Source organism: Pogona vitticeps, chromosome 12 (genome assembly GCF_051106095.1).
Source record: "Pogona vitticeps strain Pit_001003342236 chromosome 12, PviZW2.1, whole genome shotgun sequence".
In the NCBI taxonomy this organism is placed as follows: domain Eukaryota; kingdom Metazoa; phylum Chordata; class Lepidosauria; order Squamata; family Agamidae; genus Pogona; species Pogona vitticeps.
In genome coordinates this window covers 22,268,147-22,276,016 of record NC_135794.1, presented here as the reverse complement: position 1 = coordinate 22,276,016, position 7,870 = coordinate 22,268,147, and positions in this window count along the sequence as shown.

Sequence of the window (7,870 nt, the reverse complement as noted above, 5' to 3'; positions counted from 1 at the left end):
ACATGAGGTGGGTTCTTCCAATTCAAGAACATAACTCACAAGAGACCCCCGTGGAAGTGGGTGGCAACTCTGGCAAACACCCATAGAAGTCCCAAACCTTTCGTGGCAAGAGATGCTTGTGAAATTTGGACTTGGGAGCGCAAAATTAGCATCTCCAGTTGGTAATGAAGTTGCTGAATTAAAAAAATACGATTTTAAATAAGCCAAAACAGCCAGTAGCCACTTGGAAAAGTCAGGAAACGTGGTCCTGATGATTCACCAGTCGTGTTACTAGTGACTCACCATGAAAGCAAGAAGTTTTTTAATTGTTGTTGTTTTTTAAAAAAAATTATGGGGACTTCATTTAAATTTTAAGAAATAATCACGCAGAGTCTGCTCCAGGTTAAGACTGATCGCATTTGAAACCAGCTGCAGATTGACAAGTTCCCAGAGACCCTGGTTGAACGCCCTGCTGTGAATTGTAGCCATAGTTGAGGAGAGAGGTAGGAGCAGCGAGCCAAGAATGGAAAGGATTTGTGTGTGAATGGAATGAGATCGGAGGGAATCCACAAACTCTTTGAGCCTGGCTAAGGGGATGGGTTCTGTTCTGTCTGTGCCAGCCCAGCGTGTTGTATCAAGCAACTTGGCAGACCGACAGTCGATCTTCTCATTTTTCCACCCTGGAGGTGTTGTTTGCGCTGCGACGCGGTGGGTTTGGATCAAGACCCCTGTGAAGCAAGTGGTCCTAAGCCACAGAGGGCCACAAAGACTGGCCGCAGGATGATCCAGTGATAAAACTGGCTCACACAAATTTGATCCAGGTCTGGTTCTTCCCCTTCTACTTTCTCCACTATTAAGGAAGCAGATAAGCTCCTGGGGGGCAGTAGGGGGGAGACGCAGGATCTCAAGGCATCTGGTCAGCTTGTTTATACCATCCCCTCCTTTCCATCCTCTTTGACACTTCCCTGAAGGTCTGTTTTCCATCCCTAACCTCTCTGCCATCTCATCCTTTTGTCTCTCAGCGTCCAGGCTGGTTTGTAATTTTATACAACACAGCAAAACCTTGTGGAATCTGAATGGCCCCAAGGTTTATTTGCGAAATGGCCAAACTAGAAGGGACCCCATGGGCCATCAAGTCCTGCTTTTGTTAAGGAGGCCCTGTGGGGGAATCGAACTCCCAGCCCCTGGCTTTGCAACCAGAGGCCTAAACCATTGAGCTACCTAGAGTTTTATTTCATATCAGCAATCTGGCACTGGTTTTTTTTGTAACAGATTGCAGCGTTCTCATTCCGATGCATCCCACCCAGTGGAAGAAGTGGGCAATAAAACCTCATAAAACTTGCTAGTTTTTCAGATGACGCAGAACTCTTTCTCATTCTAGCTTTCTGGCTGCATTCACCTCCTACCATACCAGGACAGCTCAGCCATTGCACACTTCAAGTAACGCCCGTAAATCCTCTTCTCTCTTCCCCCCCCACTTTTTTTTGTAGTAAGGAGGTAATTAAGTTGGATTTTAGAAGTTAATAAACCAATACAGTGGTGCTTCGCTTGACGAGGATAATTCATTCCGTTCAAATCTCTGTTAAGCAAAATACTCGTCAAGCGAAATGAAAAAGCCCATTGAAATGCATTGAAAACTGGTTCAATGCGTTCCAATGGGTGAAATACCTCAGCGTCCAGCGAAGATCCTCCATAGGGCAGCCATTTTCTGGCGCCTGTAATGCGAGGAATCTGTCCTAAAGCACAGCGGGGAGCCATTTTGAAACCAGACAATCAGCTGTTTTTGATCGTTGTTAAGTGAAAAATCGGTTCCCAAAGCAGGGAACCGATCAATGTTAAGTGAAAAAAGCCCATTCAGTCATCGTCTAGCGATCGCAAAAAACTAATCATCAAGCGATTTCCTCGTCTAACGAAGTAATCGTCAAACGAGGCACCACTGTACTTTCCAACCTGGGGTTCCCCAAGTGTTCTTGGACTACAACTCCCAGAAATCCTCGCCAGCACAGTGAGTGATGAAGGCTTCTGTGAGTTTTAGTCCAAGTGAATTCTAAATGTTGGGTCCCCTTTTCAAGGTTTTCCAGGTAGAGACTACTCAAAGGTGTATTACCATTCTCTTCCTCTAGGGGACACCCTGGGACTGTGCAGTTGGCCCACGGCTACCCAGGCTGGCTCTTCTCTACCAAGAGAGACTTTGGGGAATCAAATTCTCAATCCTGGCTCCACCGTCAGATATTTAACACACTGATCTATCCAGCCAGCTAAAAAAATGGTGATACTATCATACATGTTTGGTATAGCAACATTTTTCTAGTTACTTTCAAAGATAACATTTAAAGGATATTATTACAGGTAGTTTAAGCAGAGGTGTGTGTCCTTCCACCCTCATTTTGTTACTGGCCAAATCTGGGTTCAGGTTAGGTCAATTCCCTGAACCCAGATTTGGCCAGTAAAAATTTTGTGCCATTTTCTTATCAATGCAAGCATTCTTTCTTTAAGAAAAAATAACAAGAAAGGCACTGAGTAACGTAACAAGCCGCTAATTTTATTTCCATGTTAGATTAGGAGGGAAAAATTACTTTTGTCCAGTGCCCGAGTGGCGTGTAAATAGCCTGTTAATGTCCCTGGGTATTGTTCAGGTTGTGATGTTAAGATATTCTCCACACGGCGCCATTCTGATGTGAGTTTATCCAGTACAAATTTCACCGTGGTGCTTTTGAGATCTTGTGAGCGGCCTCGGTGAGACAGGATGCAATCTAAAGCAGAGTCTGCAGGACATGTTGGTTTGGCTTCTTCCTCCTCCTTTACCTCCCTTGGCGAGAGAAACTGGCATTTTCATCTGTTCTTTCTTGGGATTTTGGCAGGGGGGAGTGCTCTCAAAAACTGGCATAATCCCCAAAGTTTTACAGGCCTTTCTGGTGGGCATGGCACTCCCTCTACCCCCATTTCCCCCCCCATTATAGTCCCGTTGAAGCCGAATCAGGGCCAGGCAAGTTACTCCAGTGGACGGGATGTTCCCATTTTGTGGCTACAACTTTAAGCAGACGCTTTAAACGGATGCTCCCAATAGCAAAAGCCAGGAATACAGTGGTGCCTCGCTAGACAGTTACCCCGCATGACAGTTTTTTCACTAGACATTGACTTTTTGCGATCGCTATAGCAATTCGCAAAACAGTGATTCCTATGGGGGAATTTTGCGGGACAATGTTTGGTCCCTGCTTCGCAAACCGATGTTCGCTAGATGACGATTTTGACAGCTCCCTCTGCGCTGGCAAAATAGGTGTTTTCGGGACCTAAGCTTCGCAAGACAGCAATTTAAACAGCTGATCAGCAGTTCGCAAAGTGGCTTTCCTATGGCCGCTCTTCACTAGACACAACGATTCTTCCCCATTGGAATGCATTAAACAGGTTTCAATGCATTCCAATGGGGAAATGCTTTCCGCTAGACAATGATTTCGCTAAACAGCGATTTCAGTGGAACGGATTATTATCGTCTAGCGAGGCACCACTTTAGATGCTCTTCAATAAGACCAAAAAAAAAAAAAGAGGCCAAAAATTCCATCACTGTGCTTCACAGCTGATGTCTTAAAAGTGCATGGATCATGAATCAAATTGTTAAAAAAATTGCTGCCGTTTCATGTCCATCAAACTCAACTGCCTGTTGGTAGGGCCGGCCTTGAACTCTCAACAGCTGCTAAGATTTTTTCACCACATCCCACATTTTCCATCTCAACACAAAACTTTCCCACAATAATAGCGTTAAAGAGAGATTATGTCACAGGGTGGATGCATTGGAAAGCACTGAAATAAAACGGATCCCTTTTCTCTGGTTCTGTGAGCCATTAAGAAAGAGAACAGAGTATATTTTTTTAAAACACACACACACACCCAGAACCTGGGATTTATTTATTTTTTTTTAAAAGAAGGGGAGGCCGTCATCAGCCCAGCTTGTTTTGTAATTCTGCCGGACCCCATCAATGCTGTCACCTTTGGCTGCGGGCCCCACAGGCTTATCTATGAAAGAAGCTTCTTTTCCCTGGGAAAAGGGAAAATACATGGGAAATACATGGGAAAATGCATGGGAAAATACAAGACTGCCACAGCCTCTCCCCCCCCCCCAGGAAAACCCCCACGGCAGCTGTTAAACAATCAAAGGCTTGTCGGTGCCAATCCCGAAAGGCGGATGGCTCAGTTCTTAATTGCTGTGCAACTTCTTGTAAACTACACTCAACTCTGGATGCTGCCCGAGGCAGGCACAGATATAATGAAAACTTCATGCCAAGGTGGGAGGGAACAGGACCTGCCACGAGCGAAATCGCCGCCCTGCGATTCCACTAAGTGCTGCTTCTCTGTCATAAATGGGGGGCAGCCAGCTCATTAAGAGGTTTTTAAAGAACCTAAGACCTCCCAAACCAAATAACTAGAGGGCCGGTTGGTTTCCTATCCTTACCTACCTAAGGCTAGACTTCAAGATGCTTCCTTTCCCCTTGCAAAGACCTTGAATGTAGAATACAGTGGTGCCTTGCTAGACGATGATATTCTGTTCCACTGAAATTGCAGTTTAGCGAAATCATCATCTAGCAAAAAGCATTTCCCCATTGGAATGCATTAAAACCTGTTTAATGCGTTCCAATGGGGAAGAATCGTCATTGTCTAGCGAGGATCGGCCATAGGAAAGCCGCTTTGTGAACCGCCGATCAGCTGTTTAAATCGCTGTCTTGTGAAGCTTAGGTCCCAAAAACACCTATTTTGCGAGCGCAGAGGGAGCTGTCAAAATCGTCGTCTAGCGAAAATCGGTTTGCGAAGCAGGGACCAAACATTGTCCAGCGAAATTCCCCCATAGGAATCACTGTTTTGCAAATCGCAAAAAGTCAATGTCTAGCGAAAAAACTGTCATGCGGGGTAACTGTCTAGTGAGGCACCGCTGTATTCTGAAGTATAAGGTGACTACAATATATTTTTCCAAAAATATCATGATGGGTGGTGTGAGGCAGACAATGCTGCGGTGCCGGAATCACGGTTAACAGACCAAGCGGTGAAGTTACTAGTTCAAATAACGATGGTGTCCCTTCAAGTGAATTCTGACTTATGGGTGACCTTTTCTAGGGTTTTCCAGGTGGAGAATATTCAGAGGTGTGTTACCATTTCCTTCCTCTAGGGGGCTGTGCAGCCGGCCCAAGGCCACCCAGGCTGGCTCTTCTCCCATAAGGCACAGTGGGGGAATCGAATTCCCAACCTCTGGCTCCTCAGCCACAGACATAACTCGCCATGAATATATTGGGTAGTTCTTAGTAGTGTCTACAGTTCTGGGTATATTTTTTTTCACCCCCTAGTAGGGCTGCAAAAAGTCCAAATAATATTTCCGGAGACTTGAAGAAGCTAGAGTCCAATTCTGTTGAATGTCTCTCCTCTTGGGGTTGTGCATTTTCCTGGAGATTCCGTAGAAGTCCACACTGCTACGTCCCAAATTATGCCCCAAATTGGATTATTCTAAACACGCTTGCTTCATATTGATGAGGTTAGAGGTTTGTGTGACTCCCCCCCCCCCGCATACCTTGACACTTTGATGTTCTCCAGGCCACATGTTTTTACAGGAAAGGGTTACATCAAGTATCTCCCCCCCCCCTCTCCTGGCACCTCTGTGTTTTGCCATAGGGAATCTTGCTGTGGAACAGAAGCCGATAAGCAGTCTTCAGGATGCAGAGACAGGAAATGGAAAGGAACTTCCCCCTTCCCTCCCCAGGTCAGATTGCAGGAACAAACATTTTCTTTCTTTCTAAAATTCTGCGTTATCAGTCCGCCAGGTCTGCATGGTGCCCGGAAGACAGATGTGCAGGAAACATCAAGAGCTGGGGGCACCCTTCACCCCTGGAACCAGGAAATTCCTCTCTAGATACACAACACCCAAGGAGGGAATGGAGAGGAGGATGAAAAAGGATGCTTCCCTTTTTGAGGGCATTCTTACCAAACCTCTAGCAATAAAAGTTGTTTTTTTTCCAAAAGCAAGGAAAAACATCTGCCGTGATTATTCTGTTTTCGCCTCCCACCAATTCGGAGCAGTTCACGGTGGCAGAGATGGGCAATTTTGGCTCTCCGGACGACATCTCCCATCATTCGTCATCATGGGCCATCTGGTGGGGGGCGAAGTCCAAAACAACTGAATGGATAAGGTTCCCCCACTCCTGTTAGATGAACACACCACTCACTTAAGCCACAAACCTCACCAGGACCAAGCTGCCTCGCAAGATGAAATGAGCCATACCTTCCTACCGATAACAACACATCAGCTGCCACCCGTTCCGTGCAGGCGTTATTATGTGCTTTCAATTTGATTCCAGCTTATGATGACCCTAACAGAGGTTGGGTGACCGATTCCCTGCTGGGTCTCCTTGGCAGGGGCTGGACTTGATGACCTCACAGTTTCCCTTCCAGCTCTGCAGTTCTAAGATGACTATAATAGATTTTGGAAAATAGGTGAGATATTCCCGGAGCGGTTTACCATGGACACCCTGCCACTCCAGCGAATTTCCAAGGCCAAGCAAAGATATGAACCAAGTGCTAGACTAAGACCCTGTCCATTACACCACACAGCCTCTCTTGGAAGAAGCGTGGAGAATAAGGGAGCATGATCCTGTGGAACGAGGATGCTGGAATGAGTACCAGCCATGTCCTTCTCTCTGTTCTCTTGCTTGGTGTCTTCAACTTCTCAAATTCCTCCCTCTGGCCTTCCTGGACTTCCTCTAAGCTAATCTCTTAGCTTCATTTCCTAATCTTCCCTCCCATGGCTGTTTTCTGCTGCGGCTTCTTCTGCTTTTTTTAGGCTCCCCTACTTCCCTGTTATGGGGATGTGGTGGCTCTGTGGGCTAAACCGCAGAAACCTGTGCTGCAGGGTCAGAAGACCAAGCAGTCGTAAGATCGAATCCACGCGACAGAGTGAGCGCCCGTCACTTTGTCCCAGCTCCCGCCAACCTAGCTGTTTGAAAGCATGCAAATGCAAGTAGATAAATAGGGACCACCTCGGTGGGAAGGTAACGGCGTTCCGTGTCTAAGTCGCACTGGCCATGTGACCACGGAAGATTGTCTTCAGACAAAACGCTGGCTCTATGGCTTGGAAACGGGGATGAGCACCGCCCCCTACAGTCGAACATGACTGGACAAAAATTGTCAAGGGGAACCTTTACCTTTACTTCCCTGTTAAGGCTCATCATCATTCCTCGGTCCTTCTTCCACCAGTGCCTGCCCTCTCTTGAGGGACAGCCATTCCACCAAAGTCAGATGGGGTCCTTTCTCTGAGCAGTCTCAGGAAGCCCAGCTGATCTCCACTGGGGAGATTTGTGTTCCCTATGTGCTGCTCTTCCCCATCTGTCTGTCTCTGTGTCTGTCGGTGTGTGTGTGTGTGTGTGTGTGTGTGTGTGTGTGTGTGTGAGGGGGTTGTGTTCATGCCAGTTTACCTTGAGGCATCTAGGGACACTTGTGATTGCTTCCCCTATTGTGAGATTAAGAGTAGCCACATAAAAAAAAAATCAGAAAGGAAGCCTCTGTGCATTCTGTCCACTCAGTTTCTGGCGACAGGCAAGCGTACCGCGTGTGCTTCAGCACATTCCTTACATCCCCGGAGAGCCATCGCCGCCCGGTGCGTGCCTACATTGCACGCTGCAGCTTTTTCCTTTAACCTGGAACAATGGAGCAGGTGACTCAGTTCTCTCTCTCTCTCTCCGGTTCTGGAAACATCAGCCCCGTGATGGCAGAACAGCCAGAGACAGTGGTATTTCCTTAAAAAACAGCCCTGAGGACGGTTGCCAGGGGAGGAAGGGCAGAGGGGGAATCGGAACCGGCCAGCCGGGAAGCATTTTCCGAAAAATGCAAACTGAGCAAAACAAAACCAAGGGAATAC